This window comes from Pantherophis guttatus, chromosome 1, assembly GCF_059756535.1.
Source record: "Pantherophis guttatus breed Tessera chromosome 1, ASM5975653v1, whole genome shotgun sequence".
Classification (NCBI taxonomy): Eukaryota; Metazoa; Chordata; class Lepidosauria; order Squamata; family Colubridae; genus Pantherophis; species Pantherophis guttatus.
In genome coordinates this window covers 109,876,532-109,894,569 of record NC_142063.1, presented here as the reverse complement: position 1 = coordinate 109,894,569, position 18,038 = coordinate 109,876,532, and the positions used below count along the sequence as shown (strand labels likewise).

The 18,038-nt window shown below is 39.8% G+C and overlaps 1 protein-coding gene across 6 annotated transcripts in view; it reads left to right on the top strand.

The window, feature by feature from the left end:
* Positions 1 to 9,171: 9,171 nt before the first annotated feature.
* The window catches only part of CPT1A (carnitine palmitoyltransferase 1A), a 44,988-nt gene continuing 36,121 nt past the window's right edge, over positions 9,172 to 18,038 (top strand). For 2 of the 6 annotated variants that reach the window (XM_087881176.1, XM_034416728.3), the window contains exons 1-2: positions 9,382 to 9,520; positions 14,998 to 15,055. The gene's annotated coding sequence lies outside the window, so the exon portion shown is untranslated. Of the gene's footprint in view, positions 9,346 to 9,381; positions 9,521 to 14,997; positions 15,056 to 18,038 lie in introns of those variants that run through there. The other 4 variants (XM_034416727.3, XM_034416731.3, XM_087881180.1 and 1 more) reach the window with 4 other exon arrangements.

Sequence of the window (18,038 nt, the reverse complement as noted above, 5' to 3'; positions counted from 1 at the left end):
GTGAAGAATAAGTTAACCCCTGATACCCCGTTCATATACTATTTACACATTAGAGAATAAGGCATTTACATCTGACAACCATAATGACTATTATTTAGACAGCAAAGTATCTCCCATTGTTTCAATTATCCTGCCTTATTTGTGGTCTTAAGGTGGGGTTTTTTGCCCTCCCTCCCCATAATACATGTATGCACAGAGGCATCTGTTGAATGTGCACAAATTAAATCCACAGGGGATTTATTCCCTGGTTAAAAACTTGGCAAGAACACGTGGCTGATAGAATTTGGATGTAATATTAGCTACAGCTGCCCTGAATAAGTTAGAAGAGTACTTCGTTTTTCACCATTTTGATCAAATCTCTTGAGTAATTGGAGTGCTGAGTTCCTAAGCAGCTATCCCTGTATAATAGAAGAGGAAAGAAAGGAAACAGATTTAGTCTGATTTTTTTAGAAATATCTTGCCATTTACTACAAGTATTGTGCTTGTTAAGTAGCCAGCAGCTGTGGAAAATAGTAAATAGTAAACCAAAGCAGTTGGCTGCCAGTATTTTTTGTTTTAAAATAGCACAGAGATGTCAAACTCGCGTCGTCAAAGCTGTGTCACGTGACATATCACAACTTTTTCCGCCTTTGCTAATCTGAGCATGGGAGTGGCTAGCACATGACTCATCCGGGCTGCAAGTTTGACAGCCCTGCCATAGAGTATTTAAATGCCAAAGATTTTATAGGGAAAAAAAATCTATATTCTTTTACCTGACAGTAAGCTCCACTGAATTCAGTTGGCTTAATTTCCTGCACACCTACAAAGGATAATTCAAATTAATCCAACATGGTCAGCTTGTATAAAAGATAAATAGCAAAAACAACTGGGCCTTGAGATCACTAATTAAAGCAAAAAGCTTGCCCATTCTCCTTGTCTTCCTGCACACCCACCCTTGGTCTTCAAACAGAGCTCATTCTCGGATCCCAACCGAACCAAAGTCTTTTCTTTTTGAAGGCAGCAGACATGTTCTTTCTCTTCACAATATTTCTAACAGGGCAGCTGATATCCCAAGCAATATACACAATTAGGTGCACAGATGTTGATCTGCTATTAACATAGTTCCCTAAGCACAGCATGCATTGGTGTGTGACTCTCTCATCAATTCACTTGCCACTTAAATTGCAGTATCGAAACATCAGTCGGTCCAGGTACTTAGCAATAATGTTGAACAAGCAGTTAATTATATTTTCATACGGTGGACATTGGCTCTAGAGTGGCTAGGTTTTACGCTTGTCAGGATCCATCTTCAGCATGTTATATTTACTCAGTAATCATGTCCAGGTGGTTAAGTCAAATTTAACATGCAAAAAATTGACAGTTGCAGGGAAGTTTTGAAAAGGTTAATTACAGGAAAAATCAAATGGGCAGCGGTAACTGAAGAAAGTCTCTCTCTCTCTCTCTCTCTCTCTCTCTCTCTCTCTCTCTCTCTTGCAATACTTTCCTACTTTTAAGCTATTAGCTATTCGGATAACCCGATTTTCTGGATTTGGAAAACACATGAAACCTTAAACTTACCATAAGGCCACAGTTCATGCAGCATACTAGGCTAAAATATAATTGGCTAGTTTATGATTTAGTGTATTGTATGAAAAGACTTCTGAAACATGATGGTGGGGGAAGAACTCCAATTTACAATCAGAATATTCCATATGAAACTTAGGGTTGATAAGTCTGTATGTCTAAATAAGCAGCTCACTGGCTGGAGGTCAGCGATCCCAGTCTCAGAAGGAAGATCTGCTTCCTATACCACACAGGATCAACATTATAGATTTCTAGCTACAAGTGACATGCAGGGGGAGATACTAAACATTTGTATATTATATAGATTACATTTTAATAGCTGAGCTCCACTGATGGAAGCAAGGGAAAGGAAATTCAGCCCCATTTCCCTTTTTTAAGTCACACTCTCTGGAAAATTTATTTGCAGAACATTATATTTCATCCAGTGTTTTATATTTTCAGTTATTTAAACACAAATCTTATCTGTTTATACAAACATATAATGAGAACAAGAATCCTAATACATGATTTGCATGGAAAAAATCGTGCATCACCCCAACTGTATGGATTGCTCAGCTGGATTTTTCACATAACTATTTCTATTCAAAGTGGCCTGGGTTTAATATAGTGTAACAGGATTGGCCTTGTGTGTCAGATTTTTTTTCCTGAGCCAGGCTCCCTCATGTGATTAAATTATGTTACCTGTCACCTAGATCCACATATCACTCCCCAACTTTTTTCTAGTTGTCAAGAAGCGCTAAGAAGACAAGTTCTTTTTCCTGGAAGGTGGCATTTGAAGTTGCTCCTAGCAAAGTGTATCTCTAAGTACCAATTCCAAGAGACTTGGCTTCAGCCACTCAACATCCTCTTTAGGGAAGGGCCATTAGGGAACATCTTCTCCTTTAGGGAAGCAGAACCCCCTTCAGGCATTACACATTGTATCGTAAGCAGTCTCATCACTTATGATGAGAGGGAGAAGACTTGGGAGGGAGAAGAAGCTTGAGGCCCGTGGACTGAAAAACTAATGGCAGAAATGAATTGGTTTTTGCTTCATATGCCATATTTATTGTGTCCCAAATAGTAAATATTAGACATTCAACTTAGCAAATTTTGATATAGACCAGTGATGGCTAACTTTTTTGCCGTCACGTGGCAAAAGCAGGGGGAGCACAGCAAGGTCGCCCACGTGTGTGCCCACACCCATAATTCAATGCACCCCGCCCCTGCGCACCCCCCCCCCGCTTTTAGTACGTGATGGCACAGTGGGACCGGTAGGCCTGTTTTTCACCCTCCCCAGGCTCCAGAGGCTTTCTAGGAGCCTGGGGAGGGTGAAAACGCCCCCCCCCCGGAGACCCTCCGGAGGCCGGAAACAGCCCATTTCCCAACTTCCGGTGGGACCAAAAGGCCCAAAAATCAGCTGGCCGGTGCACACACGCGCGCTGGAGCTGAGCTATGGCAACACTGGCGTGCCCACTGATACGGCTCCGTGTGCCACCTGTGGCACCCTTGCCATAGGTTCACCATCATGGGTATAGACTGTCACTAGTAAAAACCTGGCACGTAGGCACAAGCATAGTTGTCTTGGACAGAAATTAACTTAATCATATCATTCTAGCATGTTTGCTTTTTAAAAAAGTAAACATTAGTAACATTAGTTTTATGTAGAGCACTGACCTGAACCATATTGTGCTACTGTGTTTTTATACAAGCGATATGTCAGTCCAGCTCATGAGACATTAATTCTTGCTGTGCTTCTTTGTGAAGCAAAGCAGGCAGAACTATAGGACTTGGAAGCTGTGGTTGAACATTTCAGGCTAGCTATACTCAAACCATAACTGGAGAAAGTAACTGAGAGATAAATGCTGCAATCCTCAACTGGCAAAAGACAAATATTAATGGCCTTTGCTCTGCTTGATGATAACATGGGATCCTGCTTTTAATGGAACAAACGTTAAAATAAGCTGACTGTAGGAGACAACACATAGTAGAACTTCTACCTTTCTGGCTTTCTTTCCTTGCCTGCTGAAAATCGTGGCCAACTAGATAACAGCCATTACAAGTTTTCCACAATGCTGTTCATACCCTTTCATACACAAGGTCAGCTTGGCTCTGCCCTTATTATCCCTTCATGATACCATAGAACATGTAAGTCTTCATACACTGAGCTGATTAAGTTCAGAAATTTAATCAGCTCAGCTCCTGCTGCCAGAGCCAGAGAAAACGGCTGGCCCTCCTCTTTAGCTGCTAAGGGAAGTTTTCCATCCACAGAACTCCCACCTCATCTCAGCAATTGGTGCCTTGGACTTTATTTTCCCTTTTGAAACAAAGGCATAGTTGGACTTGCTGTATTCCTTGCTTTCTTGCTATTGTAGCTTTGCTACCTATGCCTGTGTAGCTGGATAAAAGTTTTGTTCTTTACTTTTTTTTTACTTGAAAATATGAAAGAAGAACAAGATGAGAATGGGAATCCAGCTAACTTCCATTTTTAACACTCCTGCATTGGCCCACTGGAGGAAGACCTATCCTGCTCTAGAAAGGGGCAGAAAACATCATGAAAATGCTGTAATAATTTAGGTAGCAAAGAGGCCACAGTGCAGAAGAGATCTATATTGAGTGCTTTAGGGTATTTGCCAGATCTGTTCAGGATGTTTTAATTATGCCAATTTTCCAGTCCTCCAGTCCTGGCTGGAGAAAACTCATACAGAGGTGATTTTTTATGATTTCTTATCTCCTTGGTGATATCTTGTTTCCCTCCTGCTTCACTGTTCTTAATAATTTCTCAGAGAGAAGCAGTATCATTTCTTTTGAAGATGGCCACTTCAACCCTAGCATTAGCAATAAAGCAGTAGTATAGTTAATGCCTTGGATCAAGCTTCCTAGATGTCTTCTGTTATGAGTGCAGGAACTTGTACCTCCCACAAAACGTAGAGCATAGTGGCATCTGTCAATTCCCATGATTAAATAAGAAATGTAAATAACCATACAATACTGTACAATAATCTCATGAAACTGCCAAATCTCATAAAACTGAATGTTTCATTTAGCAAATTGAAATTGCCCTATTTCTGTGGCTCTAGATAACTTTCTATTTTCACATGAAATCTTATCATTATCAACATTATTGAAATGAAAATGTGCAAAAATAAACACCGTCAGCTCAGCAAACATTTGCATAATTTCAGGAATTTATGAAATGTCATCTTATTTTACTCTAAAGTAAGCAGTATCATTGTGTGCCATCACATAATAATGTTCCTTTCTGGGGGGGGAAACTGCTGAACTATGATGTAGAGGAATTTCAGATGAATTGGTGATGGCATCTACCAGAAAGCATCTTCTGATATAGTTCTTCATTTCACCCAACAAAGTCAGCAGAAGCTCAGCTTGTGCACATGCCAGCTCTGTGAGCATGTACAGAAAGTTTTATCCCATCAGATTTGATCAGAATGAACTATTCCTGGCTCCAGACATGTATCAGAAGTTTTGAAATAAAAAAAAAACACTAATCCAACAAGAATTTAGGCCATTCTGTATGAAAAGCATAATGTAATAGTGACAAAATATAATTATGGCCTCAACTCTATATACAGTAAATCAGGGTGGATTTGATTTAAATCGAGTTGATTTAAATCATGATTTAAATCATGATTTAAATCACTAGTAAAAAGACTTGATTTAAATCAACTCGATTTAAATCATAATTTTTAAAGAGCAACTGTCATCTCTGCTACTCCTTTGACCTGCTGTTGACTCACCAATAGTCCCAGTGTTGCAGAATATAGTCTTGTGCTACATAACTAAGCTCCATTTCATGCTGAATAAACTAAATTATTTATGTATCTTAAATAGAAAATTATCTTATGATAGATTTTTACCCCAAAAGTTTTTTATTAAAATAAATTCAATAAAAATCAAAAAAATCTGATTTAAATAAAAAAATCCGATTTAAATCAAAAAAATCCAATTTAAATCAAAAAATCCAATTTTTTTGATTTTTTTTAAAAAATCATTGATTTTTATCCACCCTGCAGTAAATACAAGATTTTAAATACCTGAAATATAGCCTAATGATTGCTAGGCTTATCTTCATTGTCTCTAGGATAATTTTTAAAAAGATAATTAATCTGCGTAACTTTTTCAATATTAACCAAACCAACATTTTTCTCCAAGTATCTATGTATGTGTTGCCATTCAGACTTAACCCTTTGGTCCACTGGATAGATGCAATAGCTGTAGTGTGACTTTTTAATCACATTAAAGGACAAAGGGCAGCTCTGGCATATTAGCAAACATGCAGATAAACCTATTAACGTAAGTGGTCAAGGAAGTACACAGGACAATTTCAATACCTTTGACCTACCGTCTTGTGCAAGTTAATAATTTAGTTAATGCCAACTTACTTTCAAAACAGTTATTAGACAGCATGTTGCTATGGTAGTGTCCTAATTCTGATGTGCAGTTGTGTGTTGCCAATTAGAATTGGGAAAAATGAAGTATTAGTACTTTTATTTATTGTGAAAAAAAGTTTAACAACAGAAACTCTTACCATAATCTCTGTGGTAGCTATACAAGAGAAATAGACATCTCTTGATAAGAATGAAGGAAAGTTTTCCTTGTTCAGAAACATCTAAGTGGTGAGTCACAAAGAGTAAAAGTCACTAAAATTTTATAATGTGGATAATTAAATCATTTAAGAAATGTCATGAATGGAACAATGTGTTCATGAGACTAATGAACTCATAATATGAGTTGTATCAAGATTAGATAAAATATAATTACAGAACTCGATCATGTCAGAGTCACACCATCTTTTACTATAACAACATACTTCTGGAAAAATGATTAAATATTAATTCATTAATTCTCAGGAATAACAAGATTATGTCTGTACACTACTTTTAGATAATCCATTTTGAGGTGACTATTGCACAATATTTCTTCTGCATTTTGTACTATAGCTTTGTTTTCATTTCTGTATTTTCCACTTTTGTCTGTATCTGTCAGAAACTCTGGGTTCCAAAATATTAAAATGTAGAATTCTAGAATACAAGACACACTGGCCCTATTTTCATTGCCAGCTTAATCCAGTTTAATGAAACTTCTTTATGTACCCATAATCCAATCTTCTCTTAGGGTTGCAAGATTCTGCCCTCATCTCATGCCCATCCCATGAATGAAACAGCCTAAGTATACCAAAATAAAAGCAGATCTTTCCTGCTTAAGCCAACATAATATTGCCAGAGCTTCATGGTATATAAAATCCATAAAGCTTCATCAGTCATTGAAAAATGAGATGAGGTCAACTATGATGTGGTTTGGTAATTGGTCAGTTTCAATCCTTCTCCATCCCTAACATTCCCTTATGAAGTAAAACAATAGTTGTCCACCAGTTAGCTTCAGTTATCCTACCCTATGGGGCCTATCCAGAAGTGGGCGGCACATGAATTAACAACCGGTTCGCCCCAGCACCGAAAATGTGAGAGTGTGCGCATGCGCTTTGCTCGCATGCATGATTGCACACATGCGTGTGGCTTAAAAACGCAGCTAAATAGGATGGCATAGCACGAGGTGGGTAGGTGGGTCTGAACTGGCTGAATCCCACCCCTGGGCCTATCTGCCTCCTTCCTCTTTGGGTCTCTTTTTACTCTATGTCTTTCTGAATGGTTTTTTTTTTTTTTAATTTAAAGGCTACCAAGTGGGAGTTAGGAGAAGAGGCAACACAATCCAGTCTTGAGAAGACAGGAGGAGTCCTATGTCTGACTCATCCCATTCATGTTGCAGTAGCCTAATTTAGAGATATTTCCTACTGGTTGGGGTCATGAGTTAGGGGGAGAGCAAACAAAGCAAAATGGGGGAACAATTTACTGATCATGACTGGCACATTTATTAATTAGGACACTATCTTCAATAGCAAGAAATTATAGAAGGCACGGTAGAGGTAGGATAGAGAATGGAGACTGGAAAGGTCGTCTTGACAGTATTTTCTGTTGATTCATGGATGGATGGCTAGACAATATTTTTAAGTTAGGAAAAGATGAAATCTAAGCTGCCAGTAAGATCAAACAGGATGCCAGAGAAAAAGAGATGCAAAACCGGGAAAAACCCATGACAACAATTGGGTAAGGAAACTGTACACTAAGTGAACAAACTACACCAATTCTCTATTGCAGACAGAGTGCTTTCAAGTGGACAGCTCCCAATAGTGAATGAAGAGCACTTGTTCTCAATTTTTTGCAGTAACCAAGAAAATCAAATGACATTGTGGGTAAACACTGGAAGATAAAAAATAGAAGATAGTTTTATCTGGATTCACTGTAAAATTATTTCTGTGAAACCCATTGTATGATAATGGCCTTCTGGCAATCAAGGAGCTTCTACTTTGGCATAATTGAACATGGGCAAAATTGCCTCTGTTCCCGACATTTGGCTCACACCAACCTTGCTTCCTTGTCAACTTAAATTGTGAAGAAAGTTGTTAACTGCATAAACTGATAGCAGCAGGTGTTTAGTTCAGCCCCAATTCACCAGGTGGCATTTATTAGCTTCATTTTTCCTTCTTGAGGCCAATTAGAAACAATTTTTCTGTTTTACAATATTGATGTAACTGTACAGAAATCAAGAGTAGGAAGCACTTAATAAATAGGGACACTTAATTAAAAAATATTTACTTTAAAACACAAATGATGTTGCAACAGTGTCCCCGGTATGTCCAACAGACTCTTCTAATCCTAAAATATCTACAGATGTTTGGGATATCAACTCTTCCCCTGTTCAGTGCAACTTTGGAAAACTGCTGTAAAGAGACCAAGGGTCTTTTGGTTAGTCTCAAAGACATAAAAATATATATATTTTCCTCCATGACCTGGATCACTCCTTTGTGTTCCCAGCAACCTGCTAATCAAACCCCTTATTCTCATGGGCATTTTCAGGGCCCTGATAAGACAATGGCATTGGCATAGCATATTCCGGGTCCCCAAAGGGGCAGGTACAATGACACCTCCCTTCTTTCAAGATGCACTTTTGATCGCACTTTGCCACAAGTCACCTGAACTGACCTGCCTAAAGTCAGGCAGGCACCGCCCCACCGTTCTACGTTCCTGCGGCTGGCTGGACCTTATCGGGCACAGTGGAAAATCCAGTTTTCTCGAACTGGAAGGTTCAGTTTAGGATTCTTTACATTCTGGACTAGGGACAAGCTAAGGCCAGACCTTCAGACGAGGGAAAAATAGGTCGGCTGGGAAGTTGTGGTACCGAGGAAAGTTGCAACTGGCCTCATTCTTGCAATGCTAGCCTCCGTGCGGCTTCTCTTTCATACTGAAGCCGGGACCTCTAACTGACCCGCGCCTGACCCGTTGCGCGATCTACGCCGGACAGGACACCCAGTCAAGTTTCCAATGCTTTTAATAAGACTTTCACGCCAGGCGGCGAGAGACGCGTCAGCAGGCCACTTCCTTCACTTCTGCGGCACTTTGTCGGAGTCTGAGGAGAAAAGTCTCCCTTTCGTAGAGATCTCGAAAGGAGCCCCAACCACGCCCCCTTCCTTTGCTCTCCCTCCTCGCCGCACTTTCTGCCCGCAGTCCAGTCTCCGCCCAAGAAGAGCAAGACCGCCCTTTCCTCCGGGCCGTCGCCGCCTCTTTTGGCCCCGCCTCTTGTGTTGGCAGGTTGGCCAATCCGGCCCTAGCCGGTATCGGGGCGCTGTACCGCGCGTGGGTTCCCCCCCTTCGCCCTCTTTTGCTTCTAGGCGCTCGCGGAGTCCAGGCGCTTTCCTCCCGTCTGCTTTGCTGCTCGCTGGACACCGGTACAGTAAGTGACTCTTCCCGCTCCCCCACCCCCACATACACACACCGCCCTCGCCTTATTTGCGTCTTGCCTGTCGCGCCTTCCGCTCCCTTCCTTTAAAAGAAAGGGCGTGCTTTGCAAAAACCCCTTTGCAGAAAACGAGACGTACTCGTGGAGCGGGAAGTAGTTGGCGTGGACGGTAATGGAGCCTTGCTTGAATCCGTGTGGCCGCTGCGGGGGTAGAAACTGGGCAATGGGCAGGTGCCGGGTTGGCGGTGTCTGGAGCGTGCTTGGCTCTCTCGCCTGGCAATTATGGGCACAAGCGCGTTTCTTCCCCGCCGGGAGCTCTTTCTGCGGGGCTCTCAAAAGGAGGGGGGCGACTTAGGGGTACAAAACCACCAGATCTTGAACCCGGAGCTCTTGGCAGGAAAAAAAAAATCCACTTTCTCCCTGCTTGTTTCCCTGGGGATTTGCGTGAAGAAGACATTGGAGGAACTTTTGACTCTGCCCAGACTCTGCCTGTCATCGCCGTTTGGGTCTTCCTCCCTCCTCCGCTTCAGGCAGTCCTTGACTGTAGGCCACCTGGAAGAGTCTCTTCCACCACATTTCTAGAGAAATCTACTTTGGGGGAGGCCAAAGTAGACTTTGGCCTCCCCCAAAGTAGATTTCTCTAGAAATGTGGAATATTGGGGGGGAGGGGGGTTTGTTTAAAGAAGGGAAGGGATTGAAGGTGACCTAACTCAGAACATGAATCGAGAAGTGGCATGATCACTTGGATAAATATTTTTATTTCAAGGCATTCCCAAGGACTTACTTAAGCATTTGGGGTTTCATTTCATTGGGTCATAAGCTTCACAGTAGTGGAGCATGGAAATCTACCTTGGCATAGAATTATAATGGGAATGGGATTGGAAGGTCAAATGAAGATTCTGCTTCTAGGCATCCTAGTTTTACACAGAGCCCTGCCCCTGTTTTATAGCTTTCACAACTGCCAAGGGCAACCCTCTGCTAGCTGAGGATGGTAGGAAATGTAGTCCAACCCACACAGAAACATCACCATGCTGTCTTCTCATTTGTGTTGAGAAATTGGAAAATGGTCTAGCAAGAACTGAACTTTTACTGTACTCACATGTTGTCCTACTGGGATAGATGCATTTGCTTAATATTAAATCATCCAGTTAAATTGTGTTATTTCTTTTTGTTGAAAAGCTTTCTATGGCAAATTTAATTGTCTTATTAAAGCAGTCATGGTAATCCCCTCCTAATGCATGAAACAGATAGAAATACATTTTCTACTTAAACTGTTTAGTCTTACACTGTCTCCCCCCCCCCCCCCACTTTCAAACCAAATTTTATGAAAACAATCATACATTTTAGTCATAATGATTCGGGTGTATAACCAAGTCAGTGGGAGTATGTATTAGGAAAATGCTATTATAAAATTACATTTTCTGAAACTAGCTGCTATTCTATTTTTAAATGAACCTTTCTTCCCTAGGTTTCAGAAGTGGAGATAAAAACAAATGATTTTAATTCAGTACATGATATAAAACGTGGAATGTTCATACTATAGATGTAACTTTTTTTAGAGAAGCTGTTTTAGCTTTTCTTTGTGTTATTTCAAATTCTATATTTAGGAAAGAAAGGATTAGCTAACAATATAGAGTATACCAAACTCTTCTTACTTCTAAAAGAAATTACATATTTTAAGATTATCCATAAGATGCTAATATTGAAGTTTTAAGAGAAATGCAAACATATTTTAAATTAATCAATTGATTTTAAGTTGGATAAGCAAAGTGAGACCTATTTAAAAGATTCATCTCCAGAATATGCCAACTTTCTTAATTAAAATTGGCTCTGCTTAAAAAGGGCATGTTTCATGCAAACAATTTAAAAAGACTGGATATATCTCTAATGAACATGTATTTCTGGAGTTTAGGTTAACTCCAGAGTCATGCAGGTGTAAAGATGCATTATGAGATAGAATACGATATATAATCTCAGGTCATTGTGTACGGTAAATCTATCCCTATAAACTTTAAAAAACTGGAACTTTCAGTTATATTGCCAAGAAATACCTGAGCTTTCAGTTGCACACACAATACTGAGAAAGCAAGTAATATTTTAAAAATATTTAGGATTAAGAAAGGTGCTTTTAATATAATGTAGGTGCAGGTTAAACTTCATCCCACACTATTGATTTATGACCTGAAGCAATGTGGGTAAATGGGCATAAACTATAGTGATTCTTGTATAACTGGAATAGCTAGATGAGCAAGCAGAATGTTCAGTTTCATCTTACTGTTTTTAATAAGTGCTGGAATTTCTGAAAGATACAGAATTATGTAGTTCACAGTAAGTTAAAAGCATTATAGGCAAAGTAATTATTGCAACCATAATGAGCTAGTCCTGTATGCATAATGCTTTTATAATAGGATGTATTTACATAATTTCATGTAGAAATTCAGAATAGCTATTGCACAGTATCCAGCGGTTTACAGGTTGGGGTTGGGTTTTTTGCAAATACAGATTTTTCACACCAACCTCATATATCTCAGGCTTCAGGATTGCAACATGGGCAGTGAAACTTTCCTTCCCATACCATTCATGGGCTTTTGTACCTTCCCACTCAGGAGTAAATTGAGCTCAATGGAGCTTCTTTATTAGTCTATATTGTCTTTTCAAATCTGTTTCTTGTCCCCTGAGCTGCCTCTGTGAAAGCCTGGTCTCTTCTGCAGATGACCCAAAATGCCCATGGATGGTGGTATCGAGCAACTGGAGGGGAGGGAGCCTACAGTGGCTAAAAGGAGCTAGGCAGATCCAAACCTGACTTTGTCAACAGCTTTAATGAGATGTCATCAGGTATTGTTTGTACAATAGTGGGTCAAGAGGGAAAGTCCTACCTCTAAATGGAACAGCAAAATTCAAATGTAGGTTGCCTTTATGCCCTTTAAAAGGTTAGTGAGGCATTCTCATACTGTAATGAGTAAGTATGTTGGGAGGAGAAATAATGTTTAATACAGCACTATTTGGATATTTTTAAACATGTCTTAAGTAGAATTTTTCTAAAGTTGTCCCTGAAGTAGCAGATTCAGCGATACTGTTCGTATCTCAGGTATTTTCAGAATTCTGAACTGGGGTTTAAAAACTTTGGTATATTCAAATTCAGCAAGTATCACAGAAGTGCCACAGCCTAGATCAGGGTTGTCAAACTCATGTCGTCATGGCTTCGTCACGTGACATATTGTGACTTTTTCCTCCTTCGCTAAACCGGTGTGGGCATGGCCAGCACGTGACACATCTGGCCCATGGCCCAGGACTTTGACAGCCCTGGCCTAGATGGAAGTCTGGGGTCAGACTTGCTTTATTTCTCCTGCAGCACATTGATTGGTAGATGCTTTTCCCCTTGCCTGCTGACCTGCTGAAGAGGGAAACCAGCACAGCTGGATGAATCAGCCAGTTGCTTGTCTTATCAAGTGCTGCATAGACAAAATCAGGACAGCTATATAGCAGTAAGAAAGAACAGGGGCACTAAAGGCAGAAATCACTAATGGAAAAATGCCCCGTTTCAGGACAACCGATTCCTAATGAATGTTAGGGGCAAAAGTCCTCATAAAAATCATAGAAGCAATTATCCAGAAGGCTGCCAGGTTCCTCTTTATGGGATGTATTTAGGTGAGACCAAACAGCCATGCTTTAATTTGAATTCTTGCAGTGAGGTGAAGGTTAGTCTCAAGCAGCTTCTTCTGATTGTTATGATTCTGAGAAATACTATAAATCCCTATGAGCCTATTCTCAAAGGGGGGAACTGTAACATATCCATAAAACATTAATTTCAAACAGTTTAGATACCTGTAGGCTCAGGCTGCAGTCATATGCATGGAGGTGAGCAGGTGCTACTTCTGTGCCAATTTGATGCCATATAACTTCTTGAATCTATGCATATTGCAATAGGAAAGCTTCCCTTGAAATGTAGTATGACTTACTCTTGAATAAAGGAGGGAGTGGGCTGTACGACAGACAGCAGAATATGAAGAAAAGAAACCCATTTCCTTATCTTTCTTGGGTGTTTCTGGATGCATTCATCTGATGGCAGATCTTTTAAAGGAAGAATGAGGTGACACTTCTGGATAAAGGTTCCAGAAAAAAAAAAAGCATGCTGCTTGGGTGGGATCCAATGCTTGCTGTTCCATCCATTAATACTGAAGCTTGTCAGACATTTTGACAAGAATCTTCTCCTCTAGCTCCAGGTCAACCCTGGAGCACCAGCAATTGTGTGGGATTCTCATACTGTTCAGAAAAGGGCAAGAAACACATGGCAGAAAGCGCGCCTACCGCTTCCTCTCCCCCTTGGCATTTACAAATGCAGAAGGTCTTCCTCGTCTTAATTATTGGAAACTAATATAGTAACTAATTATGATTTCTTTAGTTAGATATTTAAAGACTTACGTTGTTTGCAGCACTGCGTGGGGAAAAAAAATCGGGAACGATTCTACCAGGGTTTTATTTTTATGATCCTAGCATCCAGATTTGCCATGGTGTTGGCTAGCTGTGGATTGCTTTTGAATTGTTGCTTTCCGTGCCTTTTGAATGCGTGTTACCTTCGGAGCGTTTCCTCATTTTCTGCAGAGACTGAAAGACTAACTGAACGTTTGCAGTCCAGTCGTGTTTTGTGCATCAGCGTAACCTTTTACCTACTTTTTCTAAGCGTGTCATGTGACCCTTCCCTGCTGCGGTGGAAGGGCGGGGTTTCAAGAAGTTGCTGCTTTTGAGAAAGAGCTTTTCAGATTGACTTACTGAATACCTCCATAAACTGAATCACGAGTTTTTTAATGGTAACGAGTGGAAAGAAAAGGGTGGATTAAGCATATCATACGTATTGCTTATTTGCCAGACTCCAAAGGGATCTCTCCCTGATAGCATTCCGGCTCATGGAAATGATTCAGTTGTACAAAAATAGAACTAGCAACTTGTACAGTTTATATAATTTTCTGCTCCAAAAAAAAATACAATGCATTATTACACTGTGTAGTTGAAGAAATAAGCAGCTCTGGAGATCGAAGTAAGACTCCATAAACGGGTGGATTATAAACTTAAAGTGTTCCACATATGTTATCCCATATATGTGCACTATTTGAGCACGTTATTGATTCATGCTTATTAATTGAACCTGCTTAGTTTCACAGAAGCACAAACCGACTTTCAGAAACAGAGGCTGAGTTGTTTAAATGCAGCCTGATCCGGAATTGTAGGAAGCCTCATGCAGATCTAATGTTGCACGTTCAATATGGCTGATTATTTAAATCAAGAAAGTGAATACCGTTATTTACTTTATTTAATTACAGTAATATATTAATATTAATGAGTTGCATCCTGTAATCTTAAAACAGTTAAAATGTGAGACTATGAAATTTTAGGGCCTCAGTACTAAATGTGAAGCTGCTGAATATTAACTTTTTCAGTATGCTGTAGAAAACAGTCCAAGTTAAAAAATAACCTTGTTCTTCAAGATAGCAGTGTCATCCATGTATTTGCATATATTATCAGTGTAGTTACTGTTTTTCTTTTTTGCATCAGTCTATTTTTCTTACTGCTGGGGGTGCATTTTTCTTACACTGTGGTCCTGATGTTTGAATTTGATCTAACAGACTTTTATTTGGTCTTGCAATTCAGGTCGAATAGATCCCAAGGAAAACAATAGCTGCATATATTCTTACTTAGTTCCCATTTGGTGAGTAGGACTCTATTTCTTTATGAATCATCTTTATGAATGTTATGAACCTGTGTTTTTTTCAAGTTTTCTAATAATAGGATAAATGTTACTGATACAGAAAATGTGTAAAGCTATGTTGATGCTATTGTGTGAAAAAATAAGACACCAGCCATGTATTTTCTCTTTCACTCTGCTTCTTTCCCAGCATGATCTGAACCTATGGGCTTTGCCAAATAATATGTCAGCAGTACTAATAAAAGTTTCCTCTTCTTCTCACTGGAGAGATTTAATGGCACTTCTGCATTCCTTGCACAGTGTGGTTTGTATTGCATTTCTAAATTGAGACGCATGCTCTGTAATGCTATGGCCTTTTACCTAGTTTTCTGGGACAAAACACATGACCACTTCAGAAATGTGGAGGCGGAGAAAGACTGCAGTAGACAATGAAACCTCTTTTACTATCCAAAGAATGATCTTGAAAAAAAATAAAGTTTGGATTGTTGCAATTGCTTTTTTTTTCCTAAAAAAAAAGATTGAGGGTTTTTTTTTTTTTGTTGAATCATGTTTCATAATCCTGACTAGCAACGTTAAAGATCTTTCTTGTGAAAAATAAATATTTAGAATGATACAGAGCCACAAAGTTAAAGGAATTGGAGAGTGAGGAAATGCTACTTAGGCAACATGACAGTTGTGTTTGCCTCGGTTTTGGTTATTATTATTATTATTTATGTAATTTATATGCCGCCCTTCTCCCGAAGGACTCAGGGTGGCTTACAAAGAAAACATTCAACAATTCAAAAATTACATAAAAATTAAAATCCAATTAAAATTAATTAAAATTATTTCAATGTAAAAATCCCCCAACGGATCAGCCCATTTGATAAAAGAGCCACGTCTTCAGTTCGCAGCGGAAGGAGAGGAGGTCGGGGGCTGTCCTAAGACTGGTGGGCAACCGTTCCAGGGGGTCGGCGCTCCCACAGAGAATGCTCTCCCTCTGGGGGCCGCCAGCCGACATTGTCTGGCTGACGGCACTCTGAGGAGACCCGCTCTGTGGGAGCGCACAGGACGATGGGAGGATGGCAGGAGATGATCCTGCAAGTACCCCGGGCCTAAGCCATGTAGGGCTTTATAGGTGAGCACCAGCACCTTGAAACGGACCCAGAGGACCAGCCAGTGCAGCTCGCACAGGAGAGATGTCACACAGGAATACCGAGAAGCCCCCGTAACAACCCGCGTGGCTGCATTCTGGACTAGCTGTAGCCTCCGGGTGCATCCCAAGGGCAGCCCCATGTAGAGGGCGTTACAGTAGTCCAACCGAGAAGTAACAAGGGTGTGAGATTAATACCTTGTGGAATTATTTCATATATGGGGAAGTTGAATGGGACACACGCTTTATGTGTGACAGAACAGTAAAAAATAGGTAACAAACACCTTTAAGATTGTTAGACTGGCTAGAGATAAAATATGTGTAGTTTGCTTGCAAATGTGTTTAATCCATCTGCTAAATCTTTAAAACAAGGCTTCTCAAATTTGATGTTTTCTAAGTTTGTTGGGACTACTGTACCACTCTCAGAAATCCTAGAAAGCTTAAAACTGAAAGATCTTAGCTAAGCCACTATCTTAGATTGCATACAAATGTGTCCCTCCCTCTTATTTTTCTGTATACATTGGGAATGAATAACCTGAGCTTCATTGCCCTCTATCCATAACACTGAGGTACTGAAGGGGAAAAAAACTTTCCATAGGTATATTTTGTTTTCTCAGTAACTTTTCAGTATAAAATGTATAGTGGTCAATTCCTCAGTACCCAAGAGTAATTTGATCCTGAAATTTCAACTCTTGACATAGTGAATGTTTGAGGATCTTAGGATAGTATTACATTATTCTGTCAATTATTGCTGTTTCTGTCCTACCTCAGCATGCTGTGCTTGTTCCCTTTTTGCTTGTTTCTAATTTTTTAACATTTGTAAAACTTAAGTCATAAAAATTAGAACTGAAAAGTCAAAACAAGAAAAATAAATAAAATGAAAACCACCAGGAACAGTGCAATACAACATAGCTAAAAGTGCTTATGATAGCCTAGAAAATAAAGTTTTATTTCTCAGTAAGAAAGCCTCTCGGAAGAGCATTTCACCAAAAGATGGGAGAAAACAGCTTAACTTTTGTTTGGCTTTTTTTCAAGTTAAACTTATTCTTTCTTTATTTTCTTTTCATATAAGCTTCAAAAACCTATTTAGGAAAATTCTTAAAAACTCTTACAGAACATTCATATGTATCATGCTGTCATCTCTGTTTATGGTAGATTTCTGTTGCTAAGCAAGATGCTTGTTAAGAGAGTTTTGCCCCATTTTCACGACCTTTTTTGCAACAGTTATTAAGTGAGTCGCTGCAGTTGTTAAGTTAATAACACGGTTGTTATGTGAATCTGACTTCCCCATTGATTTTGCTTGTCAGAAGGCTGCAAAAGGTGATCACATGATCCCAGGCCACTGCAACCATCATAAATACATGCCAGTTGCCAAGCATCTGAATTTTGATCACGTGACCACAAGGATGTTGCAGTGGGTATAAGTGTCAAAAATGGTCATAAGCAGTGATGGGATTTAATTTTTTTAACAACCGGTTCTGTGGGCATGGCTTATTTGGGTGGGCATGGCTAGCTGATCATGTGACCGGGTGGGCGTGGCTAGTTGATCATGTGACAGGGTGGCTGTGGCTATGTGTATAGGGACTACTCAGAGGGCTGAAAAAAGTCATTTCTGACCGGTCCTTGCACTTTTGACTGGTCCTCACACTTATGACCATCCTCACATTTATGCCCGTTGCAGCATTCTTAACAACCATGTCACTCATTTCACAACTACTTCTCTTCACCATGGTGACAAGATAGGGCAAAACACGTAAAATGTGGGGACAGTCATAAGTGCGAGGACTGGTCAAAAGTGTGAGGACCGGTCAAAAATAACTTTTTCAGCCCTCTGAGTAGTCCATATGCACAAAA